The following is a 15,351-nucleotide window of genomic DNA, read 5'->3' on the forward strand; positions in this document are numbered from 1 at the left end:
CCGTCTCTCTCTCTCTCTCTCTCTCGCCCCACCGTCTCTCTCTCTCTCTCTCTCTCTCGCCCCACCGTCTCTCTCTCTCTCTCTCGCCCCACCGTCTCTCTCTCTCTCTCTCGCCCCACCGTCTCTCTCTCTCTCTCTCGCCCCACCGTCTCTCTCGCTCTCTCTCTCGCCCTCTCTCTCGCCCCACCGTTTCTCTCGCTCTCTCTCTCGCCCCACCGTCTCTCTCGCTCTCTCTCTCGCCCCACCGTCTCTCTCTCGCCCCACCGTCTCTCTCTCTCTCTCTCTCTCGCCCCACCGTCTCTCTCTCTCTCTCTCTCGCCCCACCGTCTCTCTCTCTCTCTCTCTCGCCCACCGTCTCTCTCTCTCTCTCTCTCGCCCCACCGTCTCTCTCTCTCTCTCTCTCGCCCCACCGTCTCTCTCTCTCTCTCTCTCGCCCCACCGTCTCTCTCTCTCTCTCCTCTCTCGCCCCACCGTCTCTCTCTCTCTCTCTCTCTCGCCCCACCGTCTCTCTCTCTCTCTCTCTCGCCCCACCGTCTCTCTCTCTCTCTCTCTCGCCCCACCGTCTCTCTCTCTCTCGCCCCACCGTCTCTCTCTCTCTCTCTCGCCCCACCGTCTCTCTCTCTCTCGCCCCACCGTCTCTCTCTCTCTCGCCCCACCGTCTCTCTCTCTCTCGCCCCACCGTCTCTCTCTCTCTCGCCCCACCGTCTCTCTCTCTCTCTCTCTCTCGCCCCACCGTCTCTCTCTCTCTCGCCCCACCGTCTCTCTCTCTCTCTCTCGCCCCACCGTCTCTCTCTCTCTCTCTCTCGCCCCACCGTCTCTCTCTCTCTCGCCCCACCGTCTCGCTCTCTCTCGCCCCACCGTCTCGCTCTCTCTCGCCCCACCGTCTCGCTCTCTCTCTCTCTCGCCCCACCGTCTTGCTCTCTCTCTCTCTCGCCCCACCGTCTCTCTCTCTCTCTCGCCCCACCGCTCTCTCTCTCTCTCTCGCCCCACCGTCTCTCTCTCTCTCTCGCCCCACCGTCTCTCTCTCTCTCTCCCCACCGTCTCTCTCTCTCTCTCTCGCCCCACCATCTCTCTCTCGCCCCCTCCAGCCCCCCATCCCCCATCTCTCATGCGCTGTCTCTCTCTCCACTGACCGCAACCTCCACCGACCGTTGCTCAGAGCCGCACTTTCTGAACTTCGGACAGATTCGGGATTTTCCAGTAGTCTTTTTAAAGAAAAAAAAAGACCTCCCCCCAGCCCCCAGAAAACCCCAAAGCTTTCCTGACAGGTGCACTGAGCAGGAACAAGCGGTTTCAAATTTCAATCAGATTCTAGGTTTACTGGTGGGTTCATGTTTTTTTTAAAGCCTGCCAGAAAACCCCAAATCTGTCCAATGTTCAGAAACCGCTGTTCCCGCTCTTCGCACCCGTCAGCTGTGAATATGGAAAAGAGTGCTAATAAGCATTAGATAAAGCTTCAAAATTCCAATTCAGCTGTGAAGCAGACAGTGTAATTTTTTTTAAGCCTATCTGGTCAGAAAGCCGCCAATGGGAAATTCCTCATCCCTGAAATTAACAGTCACGGATCTCAACATTTTTTAACCATTACGGACACATTGCTGAACCCCAGCCAGGACGAGGAATGGCCGGGTACAGTTTACATCCGTGTGCCGGATCCTGGCCCGCATGTTGGACAACACTGGGTCAGAAGTTCTTTTTTTTAAAGAGATAAATTTCTCGTAGGACAGAGTGGCCACTCAAAACAGTGGTGGAAGCAGTATCCATTATAACAGCTTGTAAAGCAAATAAATGTCTGGAAAAGCAAAATTTAAAAAGGGTGTGGGAAAGGGCAGGGGAATTTTTTTAAATTCTTTCTTGAGAGGTGAACATCATTGACAAGGCCATCTTTGCTTCCCCTAACCCTAATTGCCCTCGAGAAGGTGGTGATGAGCCACCTTCTTGAACAGCTGACGTCCATCTGGTGAAGGTACACCCACAGTGCTGTTAGGAAGGGAGTTCTAGGATTTTGACCAAGCAACAGTGAAGGAACGGCGATATAGTTTCAAGCCATCGTGGTGTGTGGCTTGGAAGGGAACTTGCAGGTGATATTCCAGCTGCCCTTGTCCTTTGAGTGGTAGAGGTCACTGTCGGTAGAATGTGCTGTCGAAGGAGACTTGGCAAGTTGCCACAGTGCATCTTGTAGATCGTACAGCTTGCTGCCATTGTGCACCAGTGGTGGCGGGAGTGTGTTTAAGTGGTGGATGGGATGCCAATCACGCAGTCTGCTTTGTCCTGGATAGTTTCGAGCTTGAGTGTTGTTGGAGCAACATTCATCCACGCAAGTGGAGAATATTCCATCACACTCCTGACTTGTGACTTGTAGGTGGTAGACAGGCTTTGGGGAATCATGAGTTGAGTTACTCGCCACAGAATTCCCAGACTCTGACCTGCTCTTGTAGTATTTAAATGGCTGGTCCAGTTCAGTTTCTGGTCAACGGTAGCCCCCAGGATGTTAATTGTGGGGTATTCAGTGATGGTTAGATTCTCTCTTGTTGGCGATAGATATTGCCTGGCACTTGTGTGGCACAAATGTTACTTGCCACTTATAAGCCCAAGCCTGAATGTTGTCCAGGTCTTGCTGCATGTGTGCATGTACTGTCTCAGTATCTAAGGAATCTCAAAAGCTACTGAACACTGCAATCATCAGCAAAATACCCACTTCCAACCTTATTATGGAGGGAAGGTCATTAATGAAGCAGCTGAAGATGTCTGGGCCTGAGGAACTTCTGCAGTAATGTCTTGGGGCTGAGATGATTGGCCTCCAACAAGCACAACCATCTTCCTTTGTGCAATGTATGACACCAAACATTGGAGAATTTTCACTGATTCCCATTGACTTCAGTTTTGCTAGGGCTCCTTGAGGACACACTTGGTCAAATGCTGCCTTGATGTCAAGGGCAGTCACTCTCACCTCACCTCAGGAATTCAACTCTTTTATCCATATTTGGACCAGAACTGTAATGAGATGTGGAGCCAAGTGCCCCGGGCTGAACTCAAACTGAGCATATGTGAGCAGGTTATTGCTGTGACAGTGCTATCAAGTGGCACTTACAATGACACCTTCCATGATTGAGACTAGACTGATGGGGCGGTAGGTAACTGGCCGTAGTGGATTTGGCCTGCTTTTTGTGGACAGGGCATATCTGGGCAATTTTCCACATTGTCAGAGAGCGAACAGCTTGGCTAGGGGTGCGGCTACTTCTAGAGCACGAGTCCTCAGTACTACCTAGGACATTGTCAAGGTCCATAGCCTTTGATGTATCCAATGCCTTCAGCCGTTTCTTGATATCACATGGAGTGAATCAAATCGTCTGAAGACGGACATCTGTGATGCTAGGGACATCAGCAGGAGGCCAAGATGGATCATCCACTTGACACTTCTGGCTGAAGGTGCTCACAAATGCTTCAGCATTGTCTTTTGCACTGACGTGCTGTCCCAGCCACCCCCCATCATTGAGGACGGGGATGTTTGTGAAGCCTCCTCCTCCGATTATTAGTTTAATCATCCACCACCGTTCATGACTGGATGTGGCAGAACTGCAGAGCTTTGATCTGACCCGTTGGTTGTGGGATTGCTTAGTTCTGTCTATAGCGTGCTATTTCTGCTGTTTAGCATGCATGTAGTTCTGTATTGTAGTCTCACCAGGTAGGCACCTCATTTTTAGTAATGCCTTGAGCAGCTCCTGGCATGCTCTCCTGCACGCTTAATTGAACCAGGGTTGATCTCCTGGCTTGATGATAATGGTAGAATGAGGGATGTGCCAGGCATGAGGTTACAGATTGTGAATGAATACAATTCTGCTGCTGCTGATGGATGCCCAGTTTTGAGCTGTAGATCGGTTCTGAATCCATCCCATTTAGCATGGTGGTAACGCCACACAACGGAATGAAGGGTATCCTTAGCGACAAGATGGCACTTTGACTCCACAAGAACTGCGCAGTGGTCACTCCTCCCAATACTGTTACGGAAAGATGCATCTGCAACAGGAAAATTGGCGAGGGTGGGTAGGTTCTTTCTTGTTGGTACTCTCACCACCTGCCGCAAGCCTAGTCTGGCAGCTATGTCCTCAGGACGCAGCCAGCTCAGTTAGTAGTGATTTAACCAAGCTACTCTTGGTGATCAACATTGAAGTTCCCCCACCCAGAGTATATTCTGTGCCTTGCTACTCTCAGTGCCTCTTCCAAGTGATGTTCAACATGGAAGTGCTAATCAGGTAGTCTCCTTGCCCATGTTTGATCTGATGCCATGAGACTTCATGACTGGAGTCAATGTTGAGGGCTCCCAGGGCCACTCCCTCTCAACTGGGTGGGTCTTGCCAGTGGGACAGGGATGGTGATGGAGGAGTCTGGGACATTGGCTGTAAGGAATGAATCGATGAGTATGACTATGTCAGGCTGTTGTTCCACTAGTCTGTGGGACAGCTCTCCCAATTTTGGCACAAGTCCCCAGATGTTAGTGAGGGCAACTTTACAAGGTCAACTGGACAGGGTTTGCCTTTGTCATTTCTGGTGCCTAGGTCGATGCCAGGTGGTCCGTCCAGTTTTATTCTTCTTTGACTTTTCCGTAGCTATTTGATACAACATGGGGCTTTGCTAGGCCATTTCAGAGGGCAGTTAAGAGTCAACCACATTGCTGAGAGTCCAGAGTCACATGTAAGCCAGACTGGGTAGGAATGGCAGATTTTCTTTCCTAAAGGACATTAGTAAACCAGATGGGTTTTTACAACAATCCCATAGTTTCATGATCACCACAGAAACTTGTTTTTTTCTCCAGAATTATTAATTAAATTGAATTTAAATTCCACCAGCTGCTGTGGTGGGATTTGAACTCTTGTCTCCGAAGCATCAGTCCTGACCTCTGAATCACTAGTCTACTAACATTACCATCCCTTACAACGAGGCTATGTGCAGGGTTAAGGTACTGGACTTGCAACTCCAGCTCATGATTTCAAATCCTACCATAAGTTGTGAAATTGATCTCAATAAATCTAGAATCGAGAAAGAAAATTGTCATGAAAGTTGTTGGATTGTTACAAAAACCAAACTGGTTCACTAATGCTCTTCTGGGTAGGGAATCTATCACTTCGACTCAAGTCTGGCCTACAAATGACTTCAGGGTCATGCAATGTGGTGACTGTTAATGCTCTCAAGGCAATTAGGGATGGGCAATAAAAGCAGCCTGCCAACATCATGTGCATCACAAGAACCACTAAAGTAAATGGATGGTCTTTCAGAGAGCAATCAGAGGTGTAATGGACTAAATGGTTTCCTTCTGTTCTGTACAACTATATGATTCTATGTCAAAATCTTATGATCTAATTATACTACTCTCAGATTAACTGACCAGTATAATTTTATCCCTAAAAAAAGTTTGGGAACCTTCATACAACTTAGTACTACTAGTAAAATACTGTATAGCAGCCTCTAGTAACACAAACCGGTTTTGCAAAACTGCTGTTGAATTACAACACAGTAGAAGTATTTTACTGGTCCAATTACAACACTGGAAATAGAACTGGAGCCCCTTGCAGGGAAGAATATGTAGAGAGTAATCACAACAAATTGCATTTGTATAGTACCCCACAAATAGAAGAACATCCTAGAATGCAGGAAAAAGCAGACACCATGGTATGAAGCAGATACTCCAGCACCATTGCATGAGCAAAATGGTTATCCTTCATATGTAGGCTAGACTGAGTATTGGCAAGCAGTTCCTCCACAGAGAACACAGTTGTGTCTCATCCTGTTCCCACCAAGTGTCCATATGTCCACTTCCATCAAGATCACTGAACAGAGACAGCAACAGGAACACCTGCCTTGTTTTCCTTTTCCCAACACAATGGTTCCGAAGACAACTGCAGCACCCTTACCATTAGAAGACAGTAATTGTGTACTTATCTTGCTGGTATATATTACCTCAGTTATTCCAGCTTTAACCAGATGAGCCACAGGAAAACCCCTTATTATACCTTTAAATCTTCCCATAGCAATGGGCATGGACAATGCTCTACAAATGAAAGATGAGGGGCAACCCGAAGAGCGATTGTGGCCATGGGTCTCAGACCATGAAACACATCACATCAACCATTCTACTAAGATCTGTTGCAGGAGGCACCATTTCTCAATTCAACATCTCAGGCAGTCACGAATGGATAGCCAAACTAGACACAAGTTTTTCCCATCATAATTGTACTACCAATACCAAAATTAGAACAAAATGTTGCAAATGTACGAATAGCAATAGTCAATCTGCAAAATCCTGCTCGTGCACATCTGTCAGGGCTGAAATATATAGTCAATTAATAATTTTGCATGCATTTCACCTGTAAAATTATACTTTTGCATTCCCAGATTGGAAAACAAGTGCTCAATGACAAATAAACAACATAAATGCATGGCAGAGTCCATCATAACAGTCCATTTAAAATCCACTCAAAATCGTCCTTAGTTGTCAAGCCCCTGGCCAATACACCTGCCCCTTACAAACTTGCACATGGGATTGCTCAATCATTAAACCTAATTTCTCGTTATTTTGTAAATCATCACCAGAGAATGACAGCCACCAAAATCTTACGAAATACTATTTGGTTCTATAAATGCCTGAGTACAATGTATTCAGATTTTATTACTTTTTTTACTAAGGCTTATTTTAAATGTTAAAATTGTTTAATTTGTTTTTATGAGAATTTGGAAGCCAATAATCTGGCCACTCACTGCCCGAGGAAATGGACCTCTATAAAGCCCAGCATCTCCACATCTTAAAAGATTATAAATCCCCTCAGAATCGCTCTAACCCTAAATTATAAAATGAACGCAAAAATATAAACATTAATCTGAATGTATGTTATGCTTGAGTTGAAGAGATCGTTCACTGGTGCGTACCGCAATGCTCTCAAGTACAGGCACCCGGGTTCTGCCAGTTATAACAGCACTTTCATATATTGCTACTGGTTTTAGTATTAAATGACAGAATATTTAAATTTAATTTGGTTTTGATTTCCTCTCACAGAAAGAATAAAAGCGGCGCCTGGTTTATTCCTCATCACTGCCTTTTTAAAAAATCATTCACGCTGGTTCAATTACCTCTAATTGTATTTTTACTTTGATTTGCTGAGCCTGCAGTTATATAAAGCTGAATGAATTATCTTTTATTACCTCACTCCTATCCGACACCCACCTCTCTTCCTCGATCAGGCTTTCTCCTCTTGTTTTTGCCGCCTCTGCCAGGCACGAGCACGCGCCACCCCGCAACCGAACCTGCTGCTCCCCTCCGCGGAAGTCCCACCTCCAGACCCCACTCCCATAGGCTCATACCCGCGCAGTGGAAAGGTGATGCGCTTGCCTATTGGACCTGGCGTATTGTCAATCAACCCGGGACATCGGAGGGCGGGGGGGGCAGTTTTGGTGGCGCGGGAGGGGGCTCGCGACCAACGTTCCTTTTCAGATATAAACTGGTGATTAGTAACCGCCACCCCCATCCCTACCCTCATTCATTTTCAATTGTCACAGTAAGGTAAAAATCATAGCATCAACAGTAGAGAAATAGACCATTCTTACACATTGCCAGTATTTATGCTTTACACGAGCCTCCTCATCTTACCCCATCACCATATGCAGAATGATGCAGCACAGAAGGAGGCCATTCGGCCAGTCATATCTGTGCCAGCTCTTAGGTATATCTAGCTAATTAAGGTCACTTCCCCGCTCTTTGCTTATAGCTCTGATATTTTTCTGAGTATTTGTCCCAATTCTCCTTTTGAATGTAATTGTTGAATCAGCTTCCATCACCTTTTCAGACAATTGCATTCCAGGTCACCACAACTCACTGTGTTAAAAAAAAAAGTTCCCTCATGCTGCCTCTGATTCTTCTGCCTTAAATCTGCTTGTCCGACATCCAGTATTGGACGAGCAGAAATTTCCTCAATTAAATATTGGGAAGACTGAAGCCATTGTCTTCAGTCCCCGCTACACCGTTCCCTCGCCACCGATTCCATCCCTCTCCCTGAGAACTGTCTGAACCCGAACCAGACTGTTCACAACCTTGCTGTCATATTTGACCTCAAGATGAGCTTCCGACCACATATCCGTGCTATCACTAAGAGCCTATTTCCACCTCTGTAACATCGTTGACTTTGCTCCTGCTTCAGCTCACCTGCTGCTGAAACCATCATCCATGCCTTTGTTACCTCTAGATGTGACTATTCCAATGCACATCTGATAGGTCTCCCACATTCTACCCTCCGTAAACTGCTGCCAATGTCCTTACTCCCACCAAGCCCCGTTCATCCACCACCCCTGTGCTTGCTGACCTTCATCGGCTTCCGGTTAAGCAATGCCTTGATTTTAAAATTCTCATCCTTGTTTTCAAATCCTTCCATGGCCTCATCCCTCCCTATCTCTGTTCCTCCAGCCCCAAAACCAATTTTCCCTGTAGGTTGCATGGCTGCACAAAAAGTGAAAACTCCCCACACGGGCTGTGCTTAAGTTGGCCCCTTTAAGTTGCTGTGCGTGCACAGCTGTGCAAAAAAATTTAAAGGGTCTGAGCTCTTAAATAAATCACCCGCGCAGTCCAAAAAAAAATTAGAGGGTAGGTTACCCAAACCCCCTGAGATATCTGTGCTCCTCTAATTCTGGCCTCTTGAGCCTTCCTGATTTTAATGCTCCACCATTGATGTTCGTGTCTTCAGCTGCCAAGACTTTAAGCTCTGGAATTCCCTCCCTAAACTGCTCCGTCTCTCAACCCTCCTTTAACATACTCATTAAAATCTACCTCACTGGCCAAGCTTTTGGTCATCTGCCCCAATATCTTCTTATGCAACTTGGTGTCAAATTTTGCTTTATAAAGTTCCTGTGAAGCATCTTGGGACATTTTAGTATGTTAAAGGCACTATATGACAACAAGTTGTTATGTGCTCTGGTTACTGACCCTGGGAACAGTTTCTCCTTATTTACTGTATCAAAACTATTCATGATTTTGAACTAAAGGTTCCCTGAACCTTCTCTGTTTTAAGGAGAGTACCCCCAGCATCTCCTTCTATTCCCTTTTCTGTCATGTACTTATCTAGCTTCCCCCTAAAATGCATCAATGGAAACATTCCACTTTTTTCAATCTGTGTGTTTAGAGCAAAAGTTTGATCCACAATTGCAACATATTTACAACTCAACACATTTGATTATTTTTGTTTTAAATAATTTTTGCTTCATGACTGCTCTCTTTCTGTTGTTATTCTTCGCAGATTACTTTTCTAGAGTGCTCATGTATAGAAGACATTTCAAAGTGCTTTACAGAGCAGTGAGAAAAGTGGATGCTGAACAGCAGGGAAAAATAGAAAAGGAAATAGCAGTTACAGTTGAAAGTGGGTTGCTCATCCCTGTTTGTTATTAATATTTTCCTTTTATTCCTTTGCTCTTGTGGTGTTTTTCTTTAACTTCTCTCATCGTCTTCAAGTATTTATCCAATTTCCTTTTGAAGGCGACTATTGAATAGTGTTTCCACCAGCATATCAGGCAGTGCATTCCAAATCCTAACCACTTGCTCTGGTAAATGTATATTGTATATTCTCAAGAATGACATTTTCAACAATTTATTTCTTTGCCCTCCTCTCTCCCTGCACTTTCTAAAAAAAAAAGTTTTTAAAATATAGGGAAGAAGGAAAATTCCTACCATTATTGACAAATCCTAGAACCTCTGCCATCGTGAGACAAAACATAATATTCACCAAAATGTCTGATTTCCCACATAACAAATGATTTCATTTCAAAAGGTAATTCACTGATTGTGAACATACTTTGAGACATCTGAGGACATGATATGGTTATAAATAAGTGGCATTTTGGTGACGATATTAAGAAATTATAAGGGTTGAGAAAAAAGGACAGAGAAGTGAAACTAAAGAGCTCCAATCAGAAGCTACAACGGGCACCAAGGCCAGATCTCTGATTATATATTCATAGTTAAACCCATTTAAAAATTAATTGAAGAAAAGCAGACAAGTAAGTAATTTTTCATTAAAGTTTCATTATTTGGGTGTCTTGTCACTCATGAAGCACTTTACATAAACTGTTAGGCTAGGATGACATTGAAAGGTACCAAAGGTTAAGGATCAATATACCAAGATTGACGCAGTGCTTTAATCAATTATCTTTTGAAAATGGAGATAGATTTCACCAAGGTGTGGGATTTGGCAGCCTTTTCGGTCTCTCCACAACCAATATTAGGAGATGGTGTAATTCCAAGACATTTCTTTTAAATATGAAATAATTTTCATTACAAAATCTGGTCAGGCCACACTAAGATTGCCAACCCTCCAGGATTGTCCTGGAGTCTCCAGGAATTGAAGATTAATCTCTAGGACATTGCCGTTAGCAAACCCAGCATTAAAAATATTGTTTTTTTAAATTTTCTTTGAACACTTTTGTTCATTAATTATAAAAATATTTTTTTTTATTCATTCATGGGATGTGGGCATCGCTGGCTAGGCCAGCATTTATTGCCCATCCCTAATTGCCCTTGAATTGAGTGGCCATTACAGAGGGAATTTTAAGAGTCAACCACATTGCTCTGAATCTGGAGTCACATGTAGGCCAGACCAGGTAAGGATGGCAGATTTCCTTCCCTAAACGACATTAGCAAACCAGATGGGTTTTAACAACAATTGACAGTGGCTTCATGGTCACACTAGACAAGCCTTTTAATTCCAGATTTATTAATTGAATTTAAATTTCACCATCTGCCGTGGTGGGATTCGAATCCACATCTCCAGAGCATTAGCCTGGGCCTCTGGGCTACCAATCCAGTGACATTACCACTACGCCACCGCCTCCCCTTAGAGATGGATAAAAAGGCTGTTTGACTGGGCAGGGCAGTTGGTGGCAGGAGGTCATGTAATAAAACCTCCACGTTTATTTACAACTAGAGGTATTTTCTGTTGTTAGGGTAGTGGGAGAGTGAAACAAAAACAAGAAATGCTGGATTCACTCAGCAGGTCTGGCAGCATCTGTGGAAAGAGAAGCTGAGTTAACGTTTCGGGTCAGTGACCCTTCTTCTTCGGAGTTCCGAAGAAGGGTCACTGACCCGAAACGTTAACTCAGCTTCTCTTTCCACAGATGCTGCCAGACCTGCTGAGTGAATCCAGCATTTCTTGTTTTTGTTTCAGATTTCCAGCATCCGCAGTATTTTGCTTTTATTTTAGTGGGAGAGTGATGCTGACGTGCCAATACCAAATGAGTCTCCAATTCTACCTCAAGATAAAGAAGCTGGTTTTACTAATGTAAACACAGGTACTGACCAATTATAGTTCTACCACAATCCGAAGAACCACATTACAAACAGGTATGCCTTCAGAGTACTGGATTCACAAACAGATGAACAGGCACTGGATACAGAGCAGGGTCACAAAACCAATCCTAGTATAAAGAGGATGTGGAAAGATTAGAGAACCTCAAGCTTTTCAGTCTGAAGTATACAAACTATTTGATAGTATATAGATAAAAGAACTCAAATTATTTCAAAATAAGTCAAGAAACTAGGATAAGAGTGCATACATTTAAAAGAAAAAACTTAAACCAAATAATCAGGAAAACTCGAATAATTTGAGACATCTGAGAATCTCCCCAACAGGGCAGCAGAGGCAAAATCAGGAAATATTAAGATAGAGATAAGCTTCAATGGGCACAAATGGCTGTTTCTTATCTTTGACTTTATCCATGTTCTGAGAAATTGAAGTGGGAGGCAATGCTTCAGTGCAATGTTGTGAGCTTCTAGTTTAAAGTGTAAAACATCAGAGAGAAAAAAAAGCACTGGATTTACATTAGCATATTTGGCCTCCCCATTGCAAATAAAAGTCGGGAAAAAAACTGTACAGTGGCAACACCATAATCCACCAAATCAGTTCAATCATATTATTCAGGCAAGCGGTCACATCAGTAACTTCTCTCATTCAGTTTGAGAAGGGGGGTTAAAACAAGGGTCATTAGACAAAAGCCACTAATAAGATTCCCCCTGATTCTCTCAACCTCTCACCCCCAATAAAAGTAGTCAAATTGCAATATAGACTCAGAAACCCAAATTAGCAAGAATTAATTGACACCTCCATTTAAAATGTTGCATTTTAATGTACAAGAAGTGAGTGGTAAGAATGGATGATATCTTTCTGATATGTTAAATGAAAACTCCATATGCCTGTTCAGGTAGACATAAAAGATCCCATGATACAACTCAAAGAAGAACTAGGGAGTTCTCCCAATGTCCTGGCCAACATTTATCCCTCAACCACCATCACTAAACCACATTATCTGTTTGTGAGATCTCATTGTGTATAAATTGACTGCCGCATTTTCCTTCTTTACAACAGTAACTACAGATCAGCAAAGGACCTAATTGGGATGTCCTGAGGATGTGACAATCTCTATATAAATTGAATTTGATTCTTTCTTTAGTGGAAGTTGGCCAATTTGAAATTCATACCCAAGCATATAGACAGAATTTAAAAATCTCTCCTTACTAACATTGCAAATCCATCAGTGTTCATATAATGCTACTGCTTGAAAACCTGAAAGAGTTAATGATCTATCCTGCTTAATAAATTTCCATTGAAATAATCTCAGCAGCAAAATACAAATTTGCAGATGACACAAATGACCCATTTATCCCAAGTCAATGTAATCAGAAGTTCAAGTACTTACCGAATAGTTTATAACCACAATAGGATCTAGGAGATATAAAAAAAAACAAGCAATAGAAAATCATTGCTTCTCATTGACTGTAATACATGGGATTGCCTTGTGTGGTATATTTGCTTAAATGTGTTTGCCATGGACCATCTGGCAAACTGGAATAGGTGGAATGTTCAGTACATTTAAAATTAGGTTGAAAGAAACAAGGAGATTGAAATGGAGACAGAAGAGGATCCAGTGCAGACATTGTGAAAGACAAAGGAGAGATCAAGAGTGAAAGTAAGGTAAATAATTAACATCTGCATTTGAAAAGGAGGAGTAATATTCAGAGAAAACCTGTCTGCTGTGTATACAAAGAGGGTGCTAGGGTGTTTAGAACTTTAGTTAGGCCACACTTAGAATATTGCGTGCAATTCTGGTCGCCACACTACCAGAGGACGTGGAGGCTTTGGAGAGGGTACAGAAGAGGTTTACCAGGATGTTGCCTGGTCTGGAGGGCATTAGTTATGAGGAGAGGTTGGATAAACTCGGATTGTTTTCAGTGGAACGACGGAGGTGGAGGGGCGACATGATAGAGGTTTACAAAGTTATGAGCAGCATGGACTGAGTGGATAGTCAGAAGCTTTTTCCTAGGGTGGAAGAGTCAGTTACTAGGGGACATAGGTTTAAGGTGCGAGGGGCAAAGTTTAGAGGGGATATGCGAGGCAAGTTCTTTACACAGAGGGTGGTGAGTGCCTGGAACTTGCTGCAAGGGGAGGTGGTGGAAGCAGGTATGATAGCGACGTTTAAGAGGCATCTTGACAAATACATGAATAGGATGGGAATACAGGGATACGGTCCCTGGAAGTGCAGAAGGTTTTAGTTTAGGCAGGCATCAAGATCGACGCAGGCTTGGAGGGCCGAATGGCCTGTTCCTATGCTGTTCTTTGTGTTGCAGTGGGTTACTTTTACTCCCAACCTACAATTTAGCAGACCCACCAAATGAGCAGCTATGAGTATGACTACACATCCACCCTGCTCCCCCAGTGTTTCACGGAAGTCATAACCAATGGCCAGGTTCTATCCCAATTTGTGTAAATTTAGCTCACCAAAATTAGGAGTTCCCGTTGCATGTTAGGATTGGCCTCAGCAACCCACTCCCAATCGCTATTCAGTGACTACAAATGCTATTGAAAAGCATGTGTGGACATTGGGTTAAGACAGGATTTGGGCTCAGCTGCAAACAGGGTTAAATGATTCAGGTTGATGACATTTTGACAGAACAATTCCAATGCTCTCCTGGCCAGCTATCTGACAGCCTATGTAAACACCAGCTCATCTAAAGTTCTGGTTGTTATTTCCTATTCCACACCAAGTCCCATTCACTCATCACACCTATGCTTGCTAACCTACAGCGGCTCTTGGTCCTTCAATATCTCAAATTTAAAATTCATAATTTTGTGTCTAAATCCCTTCATGACTTCTCCTCCTCCCTATCTCTAGAACTTCCTCCAACCCTAAGATATTGCTGCACTCCTCAAATTTTGGCCTCTTGTCCATCCTCCATTTCCTTCATCCCACCGTTAGCAGCTATGCCTTTGACCCTCTAGGCCTTACAGTCTGAAATTTACTCCCCAAACCTCTCCATCTTCCTATCCTCCTTATAATCTACTTCTTTGACTCAGCTTTCAGTCACTCCTAATAGCTCCTCTGGCTGGGCAATGATAATTTATCTGATTACATTTCAGTGAAGCATATTGGAAAGTTTTACTATGTTACAGGTGCTAGATAGTTGTCGTTGTTCTTCATATTCTCCTTTCCCACCCCCAATGGACGAATACTAACACTTACCCTCTTGCATAACAAGTAACCATTTGAAGTACCAGAATCCATAAAACCATATTACAGCAAGGTTGGGGGGGGGGGGGGGGGGGGCAGTACCTTCAGAAAAGGAAAAAAATGGGTGGAAAAGAGGGAGCAAAAGACAAATCCCTTCTTCTATAGTTTGCAGCCACAGGAGAGCAAAATTAGCTATATGATAACTGCTCACACATTAATCTAATATAGTTCAATAATACCAGCAATATAATTATAGGCCTCTCCTGCCCCAAATGATGATTCGTTCTCAAAGAAAATAACAAATCGATTAGGCAACATTCCCAATGGGTTTAAGACTTGACAGATTTTCCCTCACAGAATACTTGTTGCCCACGAGACAATTATTTACAAAACTACCAGCATCTATCAATAGGGTAGTTTTCATCACAAGAATTGAGATAAAATAAATCTCCAATGTCTAATCACATACCAAGTCAAAAGTACATGTATATCGAACCAACCCAGTATGATGTGGGCAAACAAAACTGTCCACAGGCTGAATTTTCACCACACAGGCAGGAAACAGGAGTTGAGTTTGTTTTCGGGTCAGGAACCTGACTCCAGTGGGAAACTGATTACAGTCATGATTTTTAAAGGGGTGAGTCCTTAATTGATATAGAGACAAATTCCCTGTCCAATTAGAGCCAGTGGGGGTGGGAATGGAGGTGAGTCAGATGAAATGGAGAGCTGATTTAGACTCCCCAAGGCAGCCATCATGAAGGCTGTTAGGCAAACTAAGGGAGAAATCTTCTGATTGTGCCAAAGCCTTCCACAGCACCA

General features: G+C 43.8%; 1 protein-coding gene across 3 annotated transcripts in view; it reads right to left on the minus strand.

Annotated features, from left to right (window-relative positions):
* Positions 1-7,304, minus strand: part of kcnab2a (potassium voltage-gated channel subfamily A regulatory beta subunit 2a) — a 319,177-nt gene extending 311,873 nt beyond the window's left edge. For 2 of the 3 annotated variants that reach the window (XM_068017207.1, XM_068017211.1), the window contains exon 1: positions 7,195-7,304. The gene's annotated coding sequence lies outside the window, so the exon portion shown is untranslated. The remainder of the gene's footprint in view (positions 1-7,194) is intronic. The other variant, XM_068017208.1, reaches the window with a different exon arrangement.
* Positions 7,305-15,351: the final 8,047 nt, after the last annotated feature.

The sequence above is a fragment of the Heterodontus francisci genome, chromosome 37 (genome assembly GCF_036365525.1).
Source record: "Heterodontus francisci isolate sHetFra1 chromosome 37, sHetFra1.hap1, whole genome shotgun sequence".
In the NCBI taxonomy this organism is placed as follows: domain Eukaryota; kingdom Metazoa; phylum Chordata; class Chondrichthyes; order Heterodontiformes; family Heterodontidae; genus Heterodontus; species Heterodontus francisci.